This window comes from Chrysochloris asiatica, unplaced genomic scaffold (genome assembly GCF_000296735.1).
Source record: "Chrysochloris asiatica unplaced genomic scaffold, ChrAsi1.0 scaffold00033, whole genome shotgun sequence".
In the NCBI taxonomy this organism is placed as follows: domain Eukaryota; kingdom Metazoa; phylum Chordata; class Mammalia; order Afrosoricida; family Chrysochloridae; genus Chrysochloris; species Chrysochloris asiatica.
Window position 1 is genome coordinate 2,230,813 of NW_006408551.1, and position 25,012 is coordinate 2,255,824.

Sequence of the window (25,012 nt, forward strand, 5' to 3'; positions counted from 1 at the left end):
GTACATTCCATGTTCCGATTTTCAATGGATGTTTACAGCTGTTTCTCTTCATTTTGAGTTGTGCCCCATCAGCAAATGAAGGTCCTGCGGGCTTTTCTCCCATGGGCTTTACTCCATTCGCGTCATCACAGTCAACTCTACTTTGAGGAGGCAGCTCTTCCCCAGTCACATTTTGAGTGCTTTCCAACCTGAGGGGCTCATTTCCTAGCACTTAAATCATGTATTAGTAACTTAATAAATTAATATTATATCTGAAGCTTTCTAGAAATAAGATTAACCATAATGTTTAAAAAATATGTTTGTCCAATATTCCTTCTAAATTGTAATTAACTATATTTGGTTTTTCAATTGTCTATAATTCCCACTACATCTTGCATTTTTTAAAATGTTAAGTTAGTTATGTTGCTGTTAAGGCCGTCAAGTCACTTCCAACTCACAGAGACCCTGCATAAAGGTTTCTGAGGAGCAGCTGGTGGGTTTGAGCTGCCAACCTTGTGGTTCTCAGTCCAGTGATGATCATATGGCACCACACCAGGAATCCAAAATTATGAACATGTCAAAATTTATTATGTACACAGAAGTTTTTGCTTACTGACATGTCCTGCAGATGAAATGAAACACTTAACAAAACTTTCCAACAGAAAAACAGACATTATTAGACTTGAGAAAAATATAAAAGACTGATAGTTTGAAGTTGGAGCTTACCAGACCAAATCAAGATTTCTAGAATTCAAGATGATGATACAGCTTACAAATTACAGCTGATCCAAGAGCCAACAACAGAAGTATTCCACTGAATAGACTAAAATGTTACTACAGAGTTTTTACATTAAAATAGTATAAGTGCTTTAAGGTCTTATTTTTCTTAGTATAAGAAACCATTTTTCTTCCTGGTTTGTCTAATGGACTTAGACCTACAATTCTCAGATTAAATATTTTTATTGGTAAATTTAACAAGGTTATAATACCTATGAGTTTGCATAATAAAATGACAGGTTTTTTGCTTAAGTATAGACCAAGCCTCACAGTATTTAATATGTTTGGTCCAAGGACTTTCAGATTTTGATTTTATAAATTATTCAGACTACTGGCCTAATATTATTGGTATTTCTGCTTGAGTCTTACAAAGAAATTAGTGCCTAAAGGCCATTTTGACTTAAACTGCGTTAGAAAGATTACTGATGCTTTTTGCTTCCGGCACTGTGCTCTTTTAAAGGAAAGATTCTATTTTGGAAAAAAAAAAAAGGGACTATGATAAAAGTTAAGTCAGTGCTGAGAGTTTAGAGCTGGAACAGTATTTACGGCATTTTATTTGGGACTCCAAAGCAATGTTATTATGGTCCTGGTGTGGCGCAGTGGGTTAGTGTACTGGACTGCAAGGTTGTTTGAAAAGCATTGTTGGCAGTTCAAGTTCACCAGCTGTTCCTCGGAAATTCTATACTCAAACTTGTTAAGTGCTGACTCAATGGCACTTAACAACAATCATAACACCAGACTCCTGGTGTGGCTCTGTAGGGTCAGCACTAAACTGCAAACCACAAGGCTGTAAGTTCAAACTCACCAGCAGCTCCTCAGAAGCCCCATACAGGGTTGCTATGACTTGGAACCAACTCAATAGCACTTAATTAACAACAACAACAACAACAACAGCAGCATCATAATGCAAGGTTGGCAGTTCAAGCCCACCAGCTACTCCTTGGAAACAATAACAGGGTCGCTATGAGTCGGAACTGACTCGGCAGCAACTTAACGGCATCTAATCGTCATAATAAAACTGTCACCCCCTTATTATACGTTCTGAATCCAAATCCACAAAAAAAAGATCCAATGCCCCAAAGATCACATCCCCAAAGAGACGACTCCCATTTTACTCTTAAATTCAGACTTGAATATTATCAAGAAAAGAAGGAATACATGCAGCAGGAAAAACATCAGAGACACATTCCATTCCATTTAATCTCCTCAATACTTTAATACAAAGCACAAAATTAAGACTCAGAAAGGTTTAACAACACTCCCAATAAGCACCAATATCAGGATTTGATCAATTTTGTTCTGAGTGAGCTTTCCAATAGAGAATACAATTTGTCACTGGAATTGACTGAGTTTGACTGTCAAACTATCAGTTATGTATAATAAATAATATGGATTTGCTGTGTATATATAAGAATAAGGAGCTCTGGTAGCGTAGTGGTTACGAATTGGGCTGCGAACCTCAAGGTCAGCAGTTCGAAACTACCAGCTTTTCCGCAGGAGAAAGATGAGGCTTTCTGCTCCCGTAAAGATTTACAGCCTCGGCAACCCTGTACAGGGTCGCTATGAGTTGGAACCGACTCCACGGCACATTAACAACAACAACAATAACATATATAAGAATGCTGACAAGTCTCCAAAAGAGTCGGGGGATGGGGAAAAACAGAGCCTTCACAAGAATTTTTAATAATCTGGTTGATAATCAGAAGCCTGATATTGCAGCTAAAATAATAAGGATAAGGGAATAAAGAAGAAACAATTAAAACAATTTTTTAAAAAAAGAGATCCAGCCTCAGCTCAAGTAGGTTTTTAGGAAACCAAATAGCTCCTACAGTATGACTCCAGTATGACCTAAAGTTACAGTAACCAAAAAATTTCTGTGAAAATTTATGATCAAAAGAGAAAATAATATGTGGGGTCCACATACAAAAGCAGTTTTCTTAGGGGTGGTTTTGCCTATTTCTGGAAATGTGACTCATGACTGCTGGTAAAGAGGGGCGACTTGCTCTTAGGAAGAACATTTGTTGTTGTTAAATACTGTAGAGTCAGTTCGGACTCACAGAGACCCTGTATAGGGATAGGGTTTCCCAGGAGCAGCTGGTGGATCTGAACGGCCGACCTTGCAGCTCAAATTTACCTTGCGGCCTAGCACATTATTCTGCAGCGCCACACGAAGAACATTTAGAATGTTTTAAATAGACCCCCTACAAGAGGATTCATCTTATACGGTATTGCCAAATATATAATATATCTGTATCTATAGATCTATATATATATATTTTGCTTCCTTTACCAATCATTTATTTTTAACTGATTATTTTGAACTAAAAGGTTTTCTTCTACGTTTGGTAACTGAGGCTGCCTGAATTACACATTTGTTTTTGCAAGGTACTATAACATTTTCATGGATGAGAAAAATTTGATCCTAATTTCACCCCAAAATATTATATATTAGAAGAGACAACAAACCTGGACAGAGACACAGGCTGAATGGGTATGGGAGAAAATAAAGAGTTTGAAAGAGGATAACTGTACATGGGTATTTACCTTTCCTGCAAACACAACTATGAAAGTGGTAGAGCATACAGTGGGCAAAATGATGAAAATTTCTTAGGTATTATGAAACACTGTAAGACAATACGTTGCTGGGCCTGAGAGTTCAGAACCATAGTCTCAGGGGACACTATGGTCAACCAACATAACAATCGGCAAAGAGAACGTTACGTTCTATAGCCTACATTGGTAACTAGAGTCTGGGATCTTATTAGCTCATGAACGGCCATCTAAGGTGGAGCTATTGGTCTCTCCATGTGCAGAAGAAAGAATAGTGATGAGGACTGAAGTTGCTTGGAATCAATCAGTCCAACAGACTAATGAAACATGTGAACATCCGTCTCCATGACTCTGAGACTAGAAGAACTACATGGTATCTGGCTACTATTACCAACTTCTCTGAAATAGATCACATTAGAGAATCCTGGATACAGTGGGAGAAAATATGGGACAAAATTTAAAATTTTTTTTAAAAGACCAAGCTTACTGGCCAGAAAGAGACTTGAGGAACCTGAGACTATGGCCCTCAGCCACTTTACAGGTCTGGCTAAAAACTTATCCTTGTGGTCCAATGTTCTGCCAAGCAGTAGATAGGTATATAGGGGGAACAACAACACTAGTATGGCATGCTCACCATGGAAAGGTCAAAAGGGCAACATTTACCTAAGGACAAAGTTGAGAAGGGATGGGAAGGTAGGTGGAATGGAAAAAGGAATTACACGGAAGAAGTAGGATAACTATTGCTGCATGGAGGGATTGCAATCATTGAGATGAAATGAAGTGTATGATCTGTTGAATGTGAAAGTGAAGATCCTGTCTGTAAACATTCACTCAATTCACAAAAAGTTTTTTTAAAAAGAAGAGGCATCAAAAGACTCAATCTGAACCCTGCTAGAATAAACCGAATTTAACTGTGTTTAAGTTTAAACACATTTGTCACAGAGTATGGGAACTAAACACCCTTTCAGACTTATAGCAAAAGTGCCCTAGTGAACAGAAACAAAAGATGACTATTTCCAAGGTCTTACATTTCTGAAAGGAGCTCTGGTAGCGTAGTGGTTACCGAATTGGGCTGCGAACCTCAGGGTCAGCAGTTCAAAACTACCAGCTGTTCCTCGGGAGAAAGATAAGGCTTTCTGCTCCCGTAAAGATTTACAGCCTCAGAAACCCTGTACAGGGTTCACTATGAGTCGGAACCGACTCCACGGCACATAACAACAACAACAACAACATTTCTGAGGTCATTGGACTCTATTCAAATGTCTATCATTTTTGAGGCTGCCTTACCTGAGCAATTTAGGTTTACAAAAAGATTAAAAAAAAAAAAAAAATGCATGCTTAGTATCTATCTTCATATACTTAACTTTTGTATTATATGCTTTAGATTTATATAAATAAGTTACATTAGTAAGTGTTATTTGAAATCATTACCTTATGTTTGACCTTCTTTTGTTCCGTAATTTAAGTTTTATCACTTTATGTAAGTGAACCTTTCAATGTGTCTTTACCACACAGTTTCCTTTATAGATACATATTTCTTCATTAGTATTTCTGAATCTGTACTATTTGACTAGGATAATTGTTGTTGCAGAGAGGGGACTGTAACAGTTGAGATGAAAATTCACAAAGCATGTAATTTGTTGAATATAAAGCTGATGATCTTCTCTGTTAACCTTCACTCAATTCACAATAAAAAGTTTTTTTTAAAAAATGTGAGTTTTGGGTCACTTGCCCCAGCCAGTACAGGAAGAACAGAAACCCCCTTGCAGGAGCTTTCCTCAACATGCCCCTTAATGGCTGAGTGTAAAGTTATAAAGCCCAAGAGCCTCAGAGCAGTCTGTAAACTTTTTTACTTACAAGTGTCCCCTCCCTGCTTCTACAGGCCCAGTATGCATATGTAACACATTGCTGTCATCAGTTGTCATTATAGATAAAGATTCTTTTGTTCTTTATAACCTATAAAAGGTCACCCAGAAGTGTTTCCTGTATGCCAAGAACCACCCAAAGATTGCATCACACCCTACAAAACCTGGAGTACAACATCAGAGAACCAATGTGTTATAAATATTCACAGCTATGATGTTAATGAAGCTGGATACACACTATAAGATTAGGATATATCTTGAGTGAATCTCTTTTGAGATATAAAAGAGATTAAACAGGCAAGTAGAGTTGAGACGGACTTACTACCACCAAGAAAGAAGAATCAGGTGTGGAGTTCCTCCTTTGGACCTGGGGTCCCTGCACTGTAAAGTTCCTAGATCCAGAAAAAGATTGATGCCAAGACGCATGGAAATCTCCAAGGAATGCTGAGCATACAGAGGCTGAAAGGAGACAAGGACTTCTCCCCTTAGCCAGTCCTCTGAATTCAGACTTTTAACCTAAACTGTAAGAGAATTAAAAATTTTTGTTTGTTAAAGTCACCTACTTGTGATATTTCCACTATAGCAGCAATAGAGAACTTAGACACCTGCTGACCCCACAAACAGTCTTCTTGAAAACAAAACTGAAATTCCCAGAATACTGCAGATAAAAGGACAGATACCTTAATGATTGTCAATATGCTCACCCCTACCACGGAAGAAAGATGAGGCATTATGCTCCCATAAAGATTTACAGCCTTGGAAACCCTGTGCAGGGTCACTATGAGTTGGAACTGACTCCACAGTACTTAACAACAACAACCTTATGTAGTGTCCACCCTCTACCCTGTTGGGCCAATGAACTGGTTTTGAGAAAACAACCATATTCAGAATATTATTTATAATTTTAAAACTCAGGCCATCCCCAGGATTTCTCCCATAGCAGATACCACTAAAAGAAAGAATTAAATGACTTTTCATTCTACATCTAAGACCTTACATTGTCAGACTCCAAAGTTTATTGTACAATACAGGCAAAAGAGTTTTCAGTAGGCCCAGAGATAATCAGGGGTACGAAACTAAGGTTACCAAGAATCAGTACACACCATCAATGTCCCAAGACATGGTCATAGGAAAAAAATTTAGTAAGTATTGAGTGTGCCATAACCTTCTCTGCTCCAAGGCAATCCTAAAGCCCTTTAATTGCCCCATCTTTGACTACCATCCCCCCAAGTAACAAGCTGCTCTGTAACCCACAAACTTGTATTGTTGTTTTTGTTAAGTGCCATCAAGTCTGTTTTGACTTGCATAGGAATTCTGAGGAATGGCTGGTGGGTTTGAACAGCCACCCTTGTGGTTCAAACTGACCTTATGGTCCAGTGCTTATCCTGCAGAGCCATAACAGGGCTCCTCTAAGGGCCCTTATTCAATATCTTGTTTTTCTCTCACCAGAATTTCCAATCACACAATAACAAAAGGTTGAGAAATATGTTGTCACATGTCCCAGGCTAAACTGCCAACAATAAGTTTTCCAAGATTTCCAGCTTCTTTCCTCATGCTACTAAAAGCCACTGTATCCAATAAGAAGCCACTAACTTCCACTGACTTTAGGACCTCCTTGCCAATACAGCCAGTTTCTCCATGAATCCCACCTGTGCCCTCAATCAGTAGGATGTAGCTAGATGAAAACATTGCCCTTCTTCTCAAGAATAACAGGAAACTAACGAAATATAGGAATATGCAAAAGAGCTCCAAAAAGTTTGTGGAAAATTGGAATTAAAAAGATAATGGACCATCAATAAAGCACTATTGCTGTTGTTAAGTGCCATGGAGTCAGTTCTGACTCATAGTGATCCTGCATAGGATTTCTGAGGAGTGGCTGGTGGGTTTGAGCTGCCAGCCTCGTGGTTAGCAGCTCAGTGCTTATCCTACAGCGTCACACTGGGACTCCAATAAGGCACTAGCAATGGAGAAAGAAAAAGAGAATGGAATTTTCTCTCCAACTTTCTGAAGCGCCTCATATTCCCATTTTAAAAGGTTCAAACACTAACTATTGGTCCTTCTTCCCTCCACCCACTGCCTACTGTACACTCATTCTTTCAATTATCCTTTTCAGCTATACATAGATTGTTTACACACATATGCAAGACAGACAAGGTCCCCTGCTCTCATACAGTCTCTATTCAAGTGGTTGTTGTTAAATGCTGTTGAACTGGTCCCAACTCATAGCGACCCTGTATGGTAAGAGATTTCAATAAAACAGTCTAAGCCTTAATTAAATATATTTTACCTTATTCTCATAACTAGAAGTCTACATTGTCAATTTTTCTCCAAGAAATTAATCATGTTGCCATTAACACATTTTTAACAATTTTCTTTGAGCACATACACAAATCTATCTCCTAGGGGAGACACCTACAGATGGAATGGCTGAACTGAAGAGTGCGCCTACTACTGATTTTGCTACATCCTGACATGGTACCTTCTGGAAACGCCTTTTCAATTCAATTACACTCCCACCAGTAGTGCATGAGAATATTTTAGAAATTATATTTAAGAGGGGAAAAAAAGGCTTTCAAAAATACTCAAAAGATGTAGTAGAAGTCAAAGAAAATCCTGGCGAGAAGAGGCTCACAAAAATCCAGCCAATGGAGCTTTTAGAGGAAAAGAAGTATTATTAGCTGGAGGTGCAGAAATCAGGTAAGGAGAGCAAAGAAGCCCTGGATGTGAGACTGTGAGCACCCATGCAGAGTGGTGCTGTGGATGGTGCTGTAGGGAACAGTTTTAGTGTCACATGGAAAGAAGGCAGATCACAGTGATTTAAAGTGAATAGGAGGTGAGACAGACAGGGGATAAGGACAACTCTGTATAGAAGCTTGATATCAAAGGGAGGGAAAAGAGACAGGAGGAACTAGTCAGAGAGGGTTTTAAGACATGGGTTGTATGTGGGTGTTCTTGCTTATAATGAGAAAGGCTTATCAAGCATGTTTACACACTGAGAGGAAGGAACTAGTGAAAAAGGCAAAGATAAACACAGGAGAAAATCTGGTCACTGAGATAGCAGTGGGGAGATGTGGAATAATCTGAAACAGGAAGAGGGGCATTTCTTTTCTAAAGCACAAAAGAACAAAGGATATGTACAGAGTTACACAGGTTTTCAAAACTCATACAAGTATACCCTGAGACTATGGCCTTCAGGAAGTCCTGGTGTGGCTGTGGGCTAATGTGCTACACTGCAAGGTCATCTGAACCACAATGTTGGTGGTCCAAGCTCACCAGCCGCTCCTTGGAAACAATATACAGGGTTGCCAAGGATCGGAACCGACTCAATGACACTTAACAACAACAATAACAACAAATAGACCTTAGTCACCTTTTAAACCTGGAAATAAACTCACCCCCATGGCTCACTTTCCAGCCAAACAATAAACAGATCTGTATGAGTAACAATAACACTAAGGAGGTAAGCACTCCATAGAATAATCAACCATTTGAGATACAAGGGCAGTATTTACCCAAAAGGGTGAGGAAAGACAGAGGAATAGAAACAGGAAACACAGAGAGGAAGTGGAATAAACGGTATTTCAGTGTGGGTATTGCAATCAATGACATGAAACAAATGTGTATAAATTACTGAATGGAAAACTGATCTACTCTGTAAACTTTCACGCAATTCACTAAAAAGTTTTTTTAAAAACCACAGAAGTATGAACTTTGAAAAACAAGACAATCACATTAATTTACAAGAATGTTAACAGCACAGCCAAGTGAATATAACATAAGCCCATTTGATGGAATTAATGTATCTATTTTAAATGATGCTTACAAAATTTACATAACATGATAAAATTGGTAAAAAAATGGACACAAAACTTAATAGGCATTTGTTTTAAAACTGCATATTCCACACATACAAGAGACATCAAAACGTTAACAGTGGGTTTTCTTTTTGGATGGAGGACTAAGGATAATGCTTTTCTTCTATTTGTATTTTCAAATGGCTTCTTAAAAGTGACCGTTCAACTTCAAACAGTCTTCCACATATATAGAAATCTTCCTTTGGGATAATAAATTTTTAAAAATTAGAATTTACTTAAGAATAAAAAAATGGAAAGAAAGACCTGCAGGAAAAATGGAGGCAGATGGACTGTTACTACAAGTACAAACAAATCGCTTCCCTAGGAAACATCAAGGCAAGTGGCCAGGTCCTCTCAAAGCAAACCCCCTTCCAAGAATAAGACAAAATGGAAATGCACGCTCTGATCGGTGACCACACACATCACCGATGGGGGGAAGTAGGGTAAAAGCAGCAATGAAGCGGCAAGCTAAGCCCTACAATGTTCAGTGGACTTCTGTCTGTGGACCTAGCTGGGGAGCTGGTTGGCAAGCAGTGTGAAGAGGTCTAGGGACTCTTGGGCCCAGAGTCAGTGGCGTGGCCACGGAGGACTCGAGAGGAGAGTGGAGCTACCAGCTGCTGGGAAGAGAGGGCATGTGCACAGGAGCGCCCATGCTTGCAGATGATACCCACATGACCTGGACCGGATGACTTGGATGATCAGAGCTCAACCAGGAGAGGAAAGAAGAGGGGGGGATAAAAAACAAACGTGAGCTGATACAGTCTGATGAACTTGACCTATACCTATGGAGCAGCGACTCAAAAGAGGGAACATATCCTCACAGCAAGAAACATTCACACCCCCACACACACACAGAGTGGACGGAGAAGGGCAGCTTGGACATTGGATACTCAAATGGGGAGGGGGAGACTACAAAGGCAAGAAGTGACTGACTTACAAGCTTTCAAAAGGGAACCTCGTGCTAGGGAGCATGGCGGAAGGCAGAACCTCCAGTAGGTACTATTCAATCTGTCTGGGTGGAGCTGATGAAAGGAGATACAGATGGGTAACTCGTGATACTGTAGTGAATAATGCTTATCAGAACGGACTATGAGGGTTAGAAATGCAAAGAATAAAAAAATGTTGAAATGCTTTCCTTATTTTTGAAGTTGAAGAATAAAATATGACAGAATTTGATCACACCCAGGAGTTTTTCCTGTTGTTAAGTGCCCTCAAGTCAGTTCCAGCCAATAGTGACCCAGTATACGTTTCCAGTGAGTGCTGCGAAGTTTATACCACCAACCTACAGTTTAAACTGACTCTGAGGTCAAGTGTTTGTCCTACAGTGCCACACCAGGATTCCTTGATCTGGGTAAGAAAGACTTAGTTTTGCCCATAGAGTTCAAGTGGACTATAAGAAACCATCCAGTTTAACCTCCTCCCAGAATGGGAGACCTCTCCACGGCATGTGACAGTCCATGCCAATGTCCCACTAAATCACAGTAATCAAAATCATATCATGAGATTTGTTTTCTTAGAACCACAATCTCATGGAACAACTTGGTTAGCTGGCATAATAATTCATAAAGTTTATGTTCTACATCCTAGTTTGGTGAGTAGTGTCTGGGTTCTTAAAAGCTTAGGAGCAGTCATCTAAGATATAACTACTGACCTCTACTCACCTGGCACAAAAGAGAAAGAAAGAAAATCTAGAGACAGAGAATAAACTAGCCTACAAGACTATCTACATGAAACAAGGCCTCCTTTACCCTGAGATCAGAAGAAGGGGCCCAGTTACTACTACAGATCATTCTGATTAGGACCATAACAGACTTACTAAACCAGTTGAGACTAGAAGAATCCCTTTAAACCTTGAACCAAAACTATCCCTTGAAGTCGCCTTGTAGTTAAATAAGTGCTGTGCTCTTTTTGTGTGTGTGTTTTTTTTTTACGATTTATTGTGAACTGAGTGATAGTTTACATGGGAGAACACTGTCTTTACACCATCGATTCATTGCAATGATTACAATCTCCTCTGTGCATCATCATTCTCATTCGACAGTATTTGCTTCCATTCATTCGCTCTGGTTTTTTGTTTGTTTGTTTGTTTTTTTTGGGGGGGGGGGTGTTTGTACATAGAAACACTCCAGAATATATAATAATTTAAACAACCAAAGGGCACATTCTGCAAGCCTGCCTCCTGTCTACCAGCACCCAGTCCCTCTCTTTCCATGAATTCAGAGTCCTTAGCTGCTCCCTCTCTCCATGTCCTCATCTCTGGTGTTGCTGCTTCTCTGGATAGAGTCCCACATTCTGCTTGTACTCTTCTCCCTTGATGGTCCTAGGGTTCTCTGTTTCTGGATTGTAAGATTAGCTACTACCCCATTTTTGTTACAAAACTTCTACCATTACAGTTGTTACAGTCACAATTAGTCATGATAACAATTACTTACTATTAAATTATAAGAATCTTATCCCCATCTCTTTTCACCAGACCCGTCTAGACAAGATGAAAACTATTCAGTGAGGACTCTACCTTCCCCCGCACACTCTTAAACTACACTCCCTCTTGAAAACTTGTAAAGTCACTTTGTGCCTTTACCATCCCCTCATTTTAGGTAGCCAGTGTCTAAGTTGCCCATCTCTATCTACCCTGTATACAGAGGGAATAGTACTAATACTTGATGTGAAGACTCCTTCCCTCTCAGTTGGTATTTTAAGCTACTACATCCATAAGTATAGGTAAAGTTCATCAAACTGTAGCAATTTACACTCGTTTCCTTTATCAAAAAAAATTTTTTTTTATCTTCCTCTAGTCCAGTTTCTAATTATCAAGCCATCAAGCCTATGTCAAATGGGTACTATCTGCAAGTTTGGGTGTTCTTGTGCATCTCCCCTCACTTCACATCAGCTGGGTGCTTCATTCTCAGCTCTAGCCCATGCTGTGCTCTTTTAAAAAACCATATACTATATATAGAACCAAATAGTCAACAATTACTCTATAGCAAAGATGAGAATGTAATGAGGGAGGGAGACTAGGGTAATGGAAATGAAACATTTAGAACAGAAATAATGAGAATGTTGACATAACATGAATAATGTAACCAATGTCACTAAACAATAAATGTAGAAATTGTTAAATGAAAACCTAGTTTGCTGTGTACACTTTCAACAAAAATATAATAAAGTATTATCATATAAAATTATGTTGAACTCAAGTGACTGATTGATATGAACACAATGGGATAATTTGGTTTCTCTGGAACAGCTACAGAAATTAATCCGAAAAAAAAAACCTCGCTGTCCTTAAAATGAACCAGATATAAAAAATTTCCAAGCTATACTGTTAAAGAGAAAAAACTAAGATAAAGAATAGTATGGAGTCCTGGTATGACACTGTAGGATAAACACTGGACTGCTAACCGAAAGACTGGTGGTTCAAACCCACCAAGCATTCCTCAGAAACCCTATACAGGGTCACCATGAGATGGAACCGACTCTCAACTGCACTAAACAGCAACAAACAACAATAGTATATATATAGTATGCAACCATGGGTAAAAAAAATTAGTTTGTTTGTGTATCTGTTTATATGTGCACAGCAATCTCTAGAAGTACAGATAGGAAACTGCCAGCAGAGACTGCTGCTGATAACAGGAAAGGAGAGAACAAGGTCAGAAGGGAAGTTTTAATTTTCCTAATTATCTCTGAAAAAATTTTTAATGTATGTGCTCTCACATGTGTATGTGTAGTACATGTGTATCACCCCTTCAAATAAATAAATAAATCTAATTATCCTGTGAAAGAAGGCATTAAAGTTCAAACCAAAAAAAAAAAAAATGTCCAAAATATTCATTTAATGCCATGCACATATTATATAACATATATGGCATATATCGCTCATATGGGAGTACAGTGGCTATAAAAGATAGGCACTGGACTGAGAACCACAAGGTCTGCAGTTCAAGTCCGCAGGAGAAAGATTAGGCTTACTGCTCCTGTGAAGATTTAAAGCCACAGAAACCCTAGACAGGGGGGTCTCTATAAGTCAGAACTTATTCATGGCACTAACAACAAACGCACATATAATGTCATAGACATATAATGTCATATATCAAGTTCTGGAAATAATGTACTCTTACGAAAAAAGGTTAATCATATTGAATCACAACCAAAAAGCAATAAATGTCCTAACAATGTCCTTTTACCTAGCAATCCTACTTCTAGGACAGGGGTGGGGAATATCCGGCCCGTAAGGCACATAAAGCCCACAAAATCATTTAGTGTGGCCCTGCCAAGGTAATCACAGTTCCAGCTATTACATCTGTTGTTGTTAAGTGTCGTTGAGTCGGTTCTGACTCATAGCAACCCTGTATAGGGTTTCCAAGGAGCGGCTGGTGATTTTGAACAGCTGACGACTTTGTGGTTCAAACCAACCTTACAGTACAGTACTTTATCCTACAGCGCCACACACACATTTTATTAGGGGCAAGTTAATTAAATGTTTGACCATATATAGCAGGTTAATTTTTAAGTTGATAATTTTATATGGCCCTTGAACGATGTTATAAATTTTGGCAGAAGAAAAGGTTCCCCACCCCTATTCTAGGAATTTAACCTCATAATTGGACAAAAGTGCAAAACTGAATGTATAAGGTTATTTATCTTAGAACTGTTCATAAGAACAAAAAAAGGAACTATCAGTAAGTACCCAGTAGGACTAAGTCGTTACAAAATCGAATACTATGTAGTATTATGAAGACTTAGAGCTACCTTTACTACTGTGAAAGGAAGTTTAAGCATATTATATATATATGCGTGTGTGTGTTTGAAATGACATTTACAATGAAGCATATACAGGAGGATACACACTGGGACTTCAATAAGTTGGTAAAAAAAATGGAATTAGAAAACAAGAAATATTGAAGCCTCCTCAAATGCTATATATAGAATATGTCCCCAGATGTAGAATTTTTAAGTTTTCAATTTCACTCATAGTTCTGCAATATTGGGTCTTTTTACTTGTTCTCCAATGACCATGTTTTACTTATACAAAAATAATGAACCCAACATTTATTAAGCATTACTATATGCTAGGCACTAGTCTAAGCATTTTTTGCATATTAACTCATCTAATCCTTACAACAATTCTATGAGGCAGGACTATCATTACCCACATTTTACAGGTGAGTAACAGAGGCTACAAAGTTTGTCCAAAATCATACAGCTAACAAGTAGAGAAGCCAGATTCAAACCTCAACAAACTGGCTTCACAGCCCAAGCTTTTAATCACTGTGTTAAAAACTGCTTTCCAGACTGAAAAACCCAAGTTTCCAAAACAAAATGTATAGTGTGGTACCACTTTTATGAAAACAATTTAAAAAGGAAAAAGTATTACATGTTGTTCTTTCTGTTAAGTGTCACTGAGTCAGTTCTAACTCATACTGACCTGGTAGAGGGTTTCTGAGGAGTGTCTGGTATGTTTGAACTGCCAACCTTGTGGTTAGAAATCCAGTGCTTATCCTACAGTGCCACACCAGAAGTCCATATAAGTCTAGATGCTGAGATTATAGTTTTTATCCAAGTTATACATTTTTGCTAGCTTCATTTTTTTTTTTTTTTCAATCCCCTTCATATCCATGGGGTAGGGGGGGAGACTCCATTATTTGTAGGGCAAGGAGCAAAACTGTTAAAAAATTACCCTTTTCTCCTTTGTTCCTATGGAGCAATGTAGAAAACAGGCTTAGATTTTGGCAGAGATTGTGGTATGGAGACACAAAGCAGCTGTGGGCTCTAGGTCCATGGACTGAGTAAGGTTGTGTGCCTGCAAGCAAGAGGCTGGCTTCCTGGCTTCCAGAATATGCCCTTTGGACATTTAAAAGAATTTGCCCTGAATTTTGTTTTGTAGGTGTATATCAAATATTTTTGCTTTGTTCATTTGTGAAATATACATTGTAACAGGGAAGCCACAGAGAAGAAGTGAGGTAACTGTTGTTGTGGGGTGGGGATTGTAACCATTGAGTTGAAACAAAGCATATAATTTATTGAATGTAAAGCTGATGATCTTTATCTGTTAACCTTCAATTCACATAAAGAGTTCAAAAACAAAAAAAATCTAAAGCTTTTTAAAATCTATTTGAGATTCTCCTGCTTTATCTATTATATCCTGATATCCTGTAACTATATCCTTCAGGGATGTGGCCTTAAGAATCAAGAAGAAATTTAGATTTCTAATTTGGCTGGGTTATCCCCATTTGCCACCTCTGATGTGGCTGCATACAACATTGGCAGCCAATTCTCAGTTAGGTTGCCTTGTCCTGTCCCTAAGCAGGCAGTCTATAGCTTCTAACTTTTGTAACTTACAGCACTGCTGTGAGGCTGTCAGAGAGGCAGGTTAGCATTCCAAAAAAAGATGCCTCACAAGAACTCATCTGCTCACTACCCTGCGACAGAAGCCTTAATAAAACCGAAACCTCAAGAGTCACAGGCAATGACTACATACAACCACTTTGAGATGTGCAATACAACCAGTCTTGGAAGGCTTCACTCAAACTGGGGAGCTGAACTAAAGTAGTACTGCGGGGTCCCTTCAGGCTTATTCCCTGATTTGAACATCCTAACTAACCCACACTGAAAATTCCTTTCCAAGTCTCCTGCTCTGCTAGCCAGAACCAAACCAGGTAAATTATGTTACTACACTTGGTGTTGGTGAAGAATATTGAAAGTACTCTGGACTGTTAAAAGAACACACAAGTCTGCAGCCAGAATGGCAAAAGTGCAGAGAGGATAGCAAGACATCCTCTCACATATTTTAGACATGTTATAAGAAGGGACCAGTCCCTGGAAAAGGACAACATGCTTGGCAAAGCAGAGGGTCAAAGAAAAAGAGGAAGACCCAACAAGACAGCCTGGAACAGTGGCTGCAACAATGGGCTCATACATACCAACTGTGAAGATGGCCCAGGGTTAAATAATGTTTTGTTCCGTTGTGTATATTGTCACTATGAGTTGGAACTAAGTCGACGGCATCTAATAACATACTTTCTCCATGTTCCAACAGCATCTCTCCGTTACTGATCAATATCATTGTCAAAATGCAAGAGCTTTATCAGAATCCTTCCCACACTTTTTTAACTTTTCTGTTGCACTTGTCTCTTCTGGTCTACCCCTACAGAGCTAGTAATTCTTTAAAAAAAAAAGTTTCCAAAGGACCATGAACATTTCTCCTCACTTACTCGGAGTTCCCTAAACCCGTGTACAGATACACAAACCATATACACACTCTCTCTCACACACACACACACAGAGGAAGAGTAGAGAGAGAAGAAACCTCAACTCACAATTTTAATTTTAGAGTGAGTGGCATGCAACAATTTTTGGCAAAAGTATAGGGACAAAAGTCAGGTACATGTGATGTCATCTCCCACCAGTTGTCTCCCTTCCAGGCCGGAATACTACACAGGTACAGAAGGCTGAGGAGTCTACAGCCCCAATAACTACAAACCACCAGGCACACAGGAAAAGGGCCCATTACCTGCCCCAGTCTAAGGAAAAAGATGAGTTCTAGGAATCTCAACCTCCTGAAAACTATCAGTGGTAATGAATTTCATAAGTGTTCCTAAAGGATTTCCCATCTCCTGGTTTTCCAATGAGGGGATATTTATTGTTGTGAAGTACTATCATGTCAGTTCAAACTCATAGCAACCCTGCGTAGGATTTCCAAGGGGCAGCAGGTGGGTTTCAACTGCTGACCCTGTGGTTTGCAGTCCAGTACTGATCATACAGTGCCACACCACGAGTCCAAATGAGGGAACAGGACTAGGGAAAAAGTGTAAGTGCCTTATTGAAAGGAAAAAAAAAAAAACAGCATCAAAAGTATAAAAACCTGAGTCCTAGTCCTAGCTGTATCACTGACCAAAGGCATGACCTTGGGCAAATTACTTAACCTCTTTGGGCCTCAGTTCCTACATGAAATGAAACTGAAACATCCTGCACCACGCAAGTTCTAAGGTGCTCTTCAAGTTCTAGGATCCTAGGACTCAGCATATAAAACAAACACAGGGACAAATTAGGGGGTGGTTATTTTATAAAAGGTGCCCTGGCTTTACCACTAATGCCCTGTTCTCCTTAGGCAAGTCACTTGAAAGCAGCCTTTTTTATGTAAGCAGTAGAATTCTTAGACTGAAATCCCCTTCCCTGTTAGGAACTCAATGTCTTCACTTGTGTGATGAGGTAGTGGACTACATGGCCACTAAGGTCCTGTTTAAATCCAAAATTCACAGATTTATCATAGAGAACTTTTAGACTTCTTTATTATAATTTAATTAATTCAATTTACAAAATAATCTAGAAGGTGCACAACTCTTTAAGAATTCTTCACTGTCCAGTAAGGATCTCTCACACCACCATGCACTTCTGTGTGGCTACCTTAAATCCCATCTGCATCCTACACACATATTCTCCTCATCAGTGAAAACATGTAAAAGAAACAGAAAACACACTCCTTGTCCTCAGTTAACACAAGATGTAGGTTTGAGTCCAATGAGAATACAGGATAAAGAAAAAATAAAACATAAGAGAACATAAAACTTACTAAGTAACTTACCAATAAGTAAAAGTTAAGTTAATAATCCAACATAATTCACAATAAAAAATTAAAAAAGTTAAAAGTTAATAGTTAATTTAAGACATAAATATGCGAAGAAAAACAGGCAGGTGAGGGTTTGTCATGGAAAGCTTTCTGCAGAAAGGAGTTTTAAGAATCAGACTTTCAAGGGCAGAATGAACCCCAATTGGCAGAGAAGAAGGCTGAGGCCTGGAATGGGATCCTGAATAAAGGCTCTTTACCTTCCAAGAGTTGGGGGGCAGGTTCCCTGTTCACAAGGCTCCAACCCCCTGTTGCCTCCACTCAGTTCCACTCAGGAGACGCTTCCAGTAGCCCATCTTGTTGGCTATTTTCTGAATGAGTCTTCCTCCCTAGTGACAAGTTCCATTGTCAAGGGAATGAAGTTGATGTCACAATCAGGAGCACTCTATTAATAGGAACAAGAAAAGAAGGTGAGTCAGGGGAACTACCTCCACCTGGCAGGAAGGCTGAACAGACTTGGGTCTGGCAGGCAACAGGATGAGACTACTGCAGTAAGGACTACAGGTTTCACCGCTACATATACAGGACTACCGTCTAAGGAGGTAGATACCCACATTCATGGTCCAGTAAATTCAAACAGAGCAGGGTTGGGGATAGAAAGGGATAAGAAAGGTTAAGAGGAGCTGTCTGAGATAGAAAAAAACTATTTTATTCAGTGCATATGACTACAAGTGATTCCAAATCATAGTATCTTACATGTATTAAATGGTGTTTGAAGATGTCCAAAATGCTTTCACATCAACTATTCTATGTAAAAAGAATTCTGGTCCTACCCTCCAATTGGAAAATACTATTCTCATAAGGTGAAAACACTCAAGAATATTTTTAATGGTGCAATTCTATTTCCCAAGTCTGATGTTCCTGAAGACATCAGACACTAAAAAAGAAAAAAGAAAATGAAGAGGCAGTGAATCTGGAAATTATTCCAGGGGGACAACTGGGAAGACTGCAGCAAATCAGTATGATAAGGCAGACTCTCATCACCAGAAGGATGAAACCAAGCAAAAGACAAGGGTTTCAAGGAAGGATACGGAAAAATCTATTTAAATATATTCAGGAGGACAGCAACCACTCAAACTCCCTTTCTCTCCATCATGGCTGTGTTTTTCAGGGCTGTGTTAGGATGATTATACATGAAACAGACCATTTCCGTTCCTGCTCATTAGTTTACTAGGTTCATCAGCAACAAGTTGAGAGTAACATTTTCAGAGACAAAAGGGCAATGTCACACACACTTTTTCACACCCATTACTCCTTCCTCTCCCAGAACACAAAGGGTATAATGCATGCTTCATTTGGACAAACCCAATTTCCCAACATTCTGGCATATGCACTTGTACCCCAGGAAATGCTTTCAGGGTCACTGCTGTTGGCTACACTCTGTTTTCTCCAAGTGACAAAGTCCAGACTCAGAAAGCAAATAGTTGTCAATGCTGGGAAAACCAATTCCACTTTGTACTACGTCTCTGATAACCCCATGGCCAGAACAAAACAAAAATACAACTGAGAGGAAGACGAGAATGCAGGAGACTTGAGTTCTGGTCCTGGCTCTTCCATCAACCAATTGTATCACTTTAAATATGCCATGTATATTCCTTACTTCAATGGTCAATTTCTGCAGTTGCCAATAAGGGGACATGATACCTGCCTTACCTACCTTATATGGTGTCCTGAAAATAAAATGAAATAATGTGAAAACATCTTGAATACTGCTATGCCCAGATAAAGTGTTATTTATAGCAATAGAATGAAAATAATTTCAGAGTAGTAAGGGACAGTGAGAGAATGCTTGAAAAAAGATTCTTTCTTCATTTCAATTACGGCTACCAGGCCCAGTACAAGGTCGGCTGGACACACAGGGAAGTACTATTACTCTATCACTTACATTCCCTACCACTAGTCCACCTACATTCCTATTTTGGAAAAAAACAAAAGCAATTACCAGTCTCTCAGATTCTCAAACCACTATACAAAAAGGAATAAGACTATCTATCACAGCCCATCCCAAAAAAACAGTAGCTCAGTGTCCTCATTAACAGCCACATTTGCTTTAGATGAAAAGATGGCACTTTCTGTATGGGGAAGTTGTCAATCAATTCCTCAAGCAACCCCCCCACCCCTCTTGGCTCTCTTCTCCTCGAGGGAGGGGGGGTTGGCTTTCTCCTGTGCGCTAGGGTGGGTAAGGGTGCTAAGGGCAGGGATGTAAGGAATGTGAAATTCCTTCCTGGAGGGGTGGGAGGCGGGGAAGACTGGGGAAGAAATTAATGAGGAGGACCAGACTAAGGGCTGCCAAAGACAGGGCAAGAGAGACAAGCCAAGCTACCGCGCTTCGAGGGCAGGGGTTAAGGTTCCACCGCCCCTGCCCAGCTGCCCCCATCCCTTACAACGTTCTCTTCCTCCCCTCCAGAATTGACTATTTAATACCACATTCCCAGGCCCTCCTCCTTCCTGTACTCCAGCCAGCCCAAGGCCCCTCTCGCACTTCTCACGGTTCCCTACTCAAAGACCCACAGACGACACATCTTCCAAAACCCCTTCTCACCTCCCAACTCTTCCCAGTGCTGCCCTGTCCTCCATTTTTCATCTCTACTCCATCCCTTCTTCTGACACCACCCCCACCCTTGAGTCTTCCTCCCTCCCACCCGGGCATCGTTCCCCTCCCCTCCCACACCCTTTTTTAGGTTGGGGCCCACGCAAGCGCAGTACGCACCGCCCGGGAAGCGGTCTAGACTCTCCGTACCCCGACCCGACTGGAGCTGAGGCCGCAGTGGCCAAAGGCCAGCCCCGGTGCCGACTCCCAGCCTCTCCCGGGAAGGAAAGGGGAAGGGGAAGGAGGGGGAAAGGTTCTGACCACTCTTCTCCTTCTGAGACAGATCCTTTGCCCCGCCCACTACTGCTACACAACCCGGCGGAAACCGTCACCAAACCCCGCCTCTGTGTTTAACTTAGATTCTGGGAGAAGCGGTGATCGACCAACGAGGAGAGACGAAGGCTAGCCGGGCTGCTGCTCGAGACCGGAAGTCTTTATGCTCCCATTGAGGACAACCTAGGCATTTGGGAGGAAGTACTCTATGTTCTTCACGAGTAAAAGTCAGGGACCAAACCCGGAAAAACTGGGGAGGAAAAAGAAGTGGTGGGAGTGAACGTCTCTAGGGAGCAAGACTGCTTTGGACGGGTGCACTTGCCACCTGTGTTATAGAGCTGATGCATTGTGGCGCGAGATGGTCGCAGGGAAGCTAGTCTGCAAGAAGTGTGACTAGCCGTGCGCCTGACCCCACTTGCCTTTCCAGAACCGTGGTCAGCATCTCCGAGCCTCCCAACCCTGTGACTCACAGTCATGGGAGTGGATACTGCAATCAACAAGGCTGCTGCCGGGTGGGGAGTTGGGGGGGAGAGTCTGACAACAAGGCTTTGACCTATGATGCCCAAAGAATTGCCCACCACGCCTCTCTCCCAAGCACACTCCTGCCATTTCCACACAATGGATCCACAAATGGCCAGTGAGTTCCCTGAAACAGCTAAGCGAGGGGAAGACACAGAGAGAAAATGTACCTCTTCTTGGGACCAACAATCTATTCTCCAGCTTTCTTTTCCACATCCCAACTCCCCCGGTGCTATTCCCTTCCACAGTTTTTTTCAGTTTTTTCCTATCCTTTCTGACCCCCAATGTCTATAACCACCCCAAAGGTCTGATTTTTTTTTTTTTTTAGGGTATGACTCTGTCGTTGGGGGTGTGGGCAGGAGAGAACCGGTCTCTGACTGCACACCAAGAAAAGGCAGGTGGAGCCTAAAGCTCTCTAAGAGAAGCAAGAGATTTATTAAGCAAGCCAAAGTATTACAATTACATACTTGACCTCTTAGGCTAATCTTGTTACAAATAGTATTTGTTATGGATATTCACAATTACATTGTAATGCATATTAGTATATCTTTATGAAATGGGTTTGTATACAACAGTACAGAGCTAACTACATTTTGCCCTTTGTCACCACTCCTATTAAATATTGTACTGAAAGTCTTAACCAAACCTATAAGGTAAGAAAGTGAAATTATTTGTTGTTGTTGTTGTTAAGTGCCTTTGAGTCAGTTCCAGCCCATAGGGTCCCTGAATAGGGTTTCTGAGGAGCGGCTGGTGAGTTCAAACCCACCTTGCGGTCCAGTGCATTATCCCACTGCAACACACAAGGATGCCATTAAATATTGTGTTGGAAGTCTTAACCAAAGCTATAAGGTAAGAAAATGAAATTAAAGGCATCCAAATTGGCAAAGAAGTAAAACTCTACTTATAGATGATATGATCCTATACATTAAAAATCCCAAGGACTCAGGGAGAAGATTATTGGAACTTGTTGAAAGATTCAGCTAAGCGACAGGTTTAAGATCAAATTACAAACATCTATCTGATTCCTTGGAAACCTTATATGGAGTCACTATGAGTTAGAATTGACTGGAACTGAACAATGACAGCAATACAGAAAACTCTGAAAAGGAAGTCAGGAAAACAATACCATTTACAAAAGCCACCCAAATGATGAAGTACTTAAGAATACATCTAATCAGAGAAAAGACCTAGAAAAAGAAAACAGTAAAACATTACTACAAGAAACCAAAAGAGAGCTACATAAATGGAAGACTATAGTACGCCTATGGCTCAGAAGATTTGTGAAAATGTCAATTCTACCCAAAGCCAGCTAGAGATACAATGCAACCCCAATCCAGATTCCAACATCATTCTTTAAAGAGATAGAAAAACTAATCACCAACTTTATGTAAAAGGAAAGAGATCATGAATAAGCAAAACACTATTAAAGAAGAAAAACAAGGTTGGAGGCCTCTCACTTCCTGATCTCAAAACCTACTACACAGCCACAGTAGTCAAAACAGCCTGGTACTGGTATAACAAAAGAAACATACATCAGAGGAATAGAATTGAAAATCCAGTAGTAAGCCCATTTACCTACCTATGGTCAGTTGATCTTTGACAAAGGGCCAAAACATATTAAATGGGGGAAAGGAAGTCTCTAACAAATTTGGATATTTCTTTGGTAAAATGGGATATCCATATACTAAAAGGACACAAATACTAAAACACCAAATACTGAAAGGAACTCAAGATGAATCAAAGACCTAAATTTAAAATCTAGAACTATAAGGAAAAAATAGGGACAAACTTAGGGGCTCTGGTATATGGCATAAACACACTATCAAACATAACTGAAAACACACAAATAACAGAAGACAAAATAAATTACTAGGACTTCCTAAAATTAGACTTATGCACAACAAAATATTTCACCAAAAGAATAAAAAGACAATCTACAGACTGGGAAAGTATTTTTGGCAATGACGTATTAGACAAGAAACTAATCTCTAAAATGTGTAGAAAACTTCAACACCTTAACAGGAAAAGATAATCCAACTAAAAAATGGGCAGAAGACATAAACAGACATTTCACCAAACAAGACAGTCAGGTGGCCAACAAACAAGAAGAAATACTCACCAATCATTAGTCATTAGTGAGATGAAAATCAAAGCAACAATGAGGTATCATCTCACCCCAGCATTAATGTTGTTGTTGTTGTTAAGTGCCGTTGAGTCAGTTCTGACTCATAGTGACTCTGTACAGGGTTTCCAACAACTAGTGGGTTTGAACCACCAACCTTGCATTTAGTTCAGTTCTTATCCTACAGGGCCACATGAGGACTCTCCAGAATTAAAAGCAACATTAAAAAAAAAATGGAAATGTGTGAGAATGTAAAGAGGTGAGACCCTCCTCCTACACTGTGGGGCTGTAAAATGTTGCAGCCACTGTGGGAAATGATAAGGCACTTCCTCAAAAACGTTAGAAATAGAAATACCATATAACCCAGAAATCCCCTCTGTTTGGTATATATCCTAGAGAATTAAGAGCCCGGACACAAATAGATAAATGGACGTTTACGTTCATAGCAGCACTTTTCACAATAGCAAAAGGAGAGAGAGAGAACCTAAATGCCCATCAAAGGAAGAATGGATAAGCAAACTTTGGTACATACACACAATGGAATACTGTGCAATGTTGTAGAAAGATGAATCTAAAACACCTCATAATATGGATGAACCTGGAGGACATTTTGCTGAGTGAAATCAGTCCATCATAAAAGGACAAATATTGCACTATTGTAAAATGTCAAGAAAAGGTTTTCACACTTAAAGAAACATCCTTTTATAGTTATCAGAGATGGGAGGGAGAGGAGAGTAATTAGTTCACTGGTTTGTTATTGTTGTCAAGTGTCATTGAGTGGGTTATGACCCTGTACAGGGTTTGTAGTAACTCTTGGTGTGTATGAACCTCCAATTTTGCAGCTAGAAGTCCAATGCTTATCCTACACCACTATGCCAAGACTCCAATTTGCTGGGTGATGGAAAAGGCAATATACAACAAGATGCAGCTTGGCAGAAGAATGATGAAGGCAGTGAAAGACACAGGGGAGGGGTGTAAGAGTTAAAGGAACAGAGATACTGTTACATACATAATCCTGCAATAACAACGATCTATAGGTAGATACATGGATGGATGACCAGGTTAAACAAGTGTGGGAGGGAGAGAGTGGGAATATACACACAAGTATATACAAAAGTTTGACAGAGAATATTTGTACATGGGTATTTACCTTTGCTACAAATATATCCATGAAGGTAGTGGAAAATACAGGGGGCAAAATTATGAAAACCTCTTAGACATTACCAAACACTTTAAAGGAATAAGTTGCTGGGCCTGAGAGCTCAGGACCATAGTCCTGAGGGACACCATGGTCAATTGGCATAACATAATCCACAAAGACAATGTTCTACATCCTGCTTTGGTGGGTAGCAGCTGGAATGTTGAATGCTTATGGCCAGCCATATAGGGTGCAGCTGTTGATGTCTGCCTGGAGTAGGAAAGATGAATGAAAGTTGGGGATTCTTGGAAACAGTCCAGTGAACTGATGGACCATGTGGTCATCAGTCTTGGAGACCCTGAGACTAGTGGAGTTGGATGGTGCCTGGATGCCACTACCAACTATTCTGAAGAGGCCCATATTGGAAGACTATGGATGAAGTTGGAGAAAATGTGGAACAAAACTCAAAATTATAAGAATCACCAGGCTTGCCAATCAGATGGAGATTGCAGAACCCTGAGACTATGGCCCTTCATGTCTAGAACTGAACTTAGTCCCATGGCTCAATTTTCAGGGTCATGATGAGTCAGAACTAATTGATGACACTTGACAACAAAAAGAAGCCAATGAATTATACTGTCGTCCCTCCCACCCATTGAAGTTGTTGTTGTTAAGTGTCATCAATTGGTTCTGACTCATCCTGACCCTGTATAGGATTT

The 25,012-nt window shown here is 40.0% G+C and overlaps 1 protein-coding gene across 1 annotated transcript in view; it reads right to left on the reverse strand.

The window, feature by feature from the left end:
* RNF41 (ring finger protein 41) overlaps positions 1 to 20,533 on the reverse strand; it is a 51,884-nt gene extending 31,351 nt beyond the window's left edge. The window contains exons 1-2 of the mRNA XM_006859427.1: positions 20,503 to 20,533; positions 17,852 to 18,036 (exon numbers count right to left, since the gene is read on the reverse strand). The gene's annotated coding sequence lies outside the window, so the exon portion shown is untranslated. The remainder of the gene's footprint in view (positions 1 to 17,851; positions 18,037 to 20,502) is intronic.
* Between the last annotated feature and the right edge of the window lie 4,479 nt (positions 20,534 to 25,012).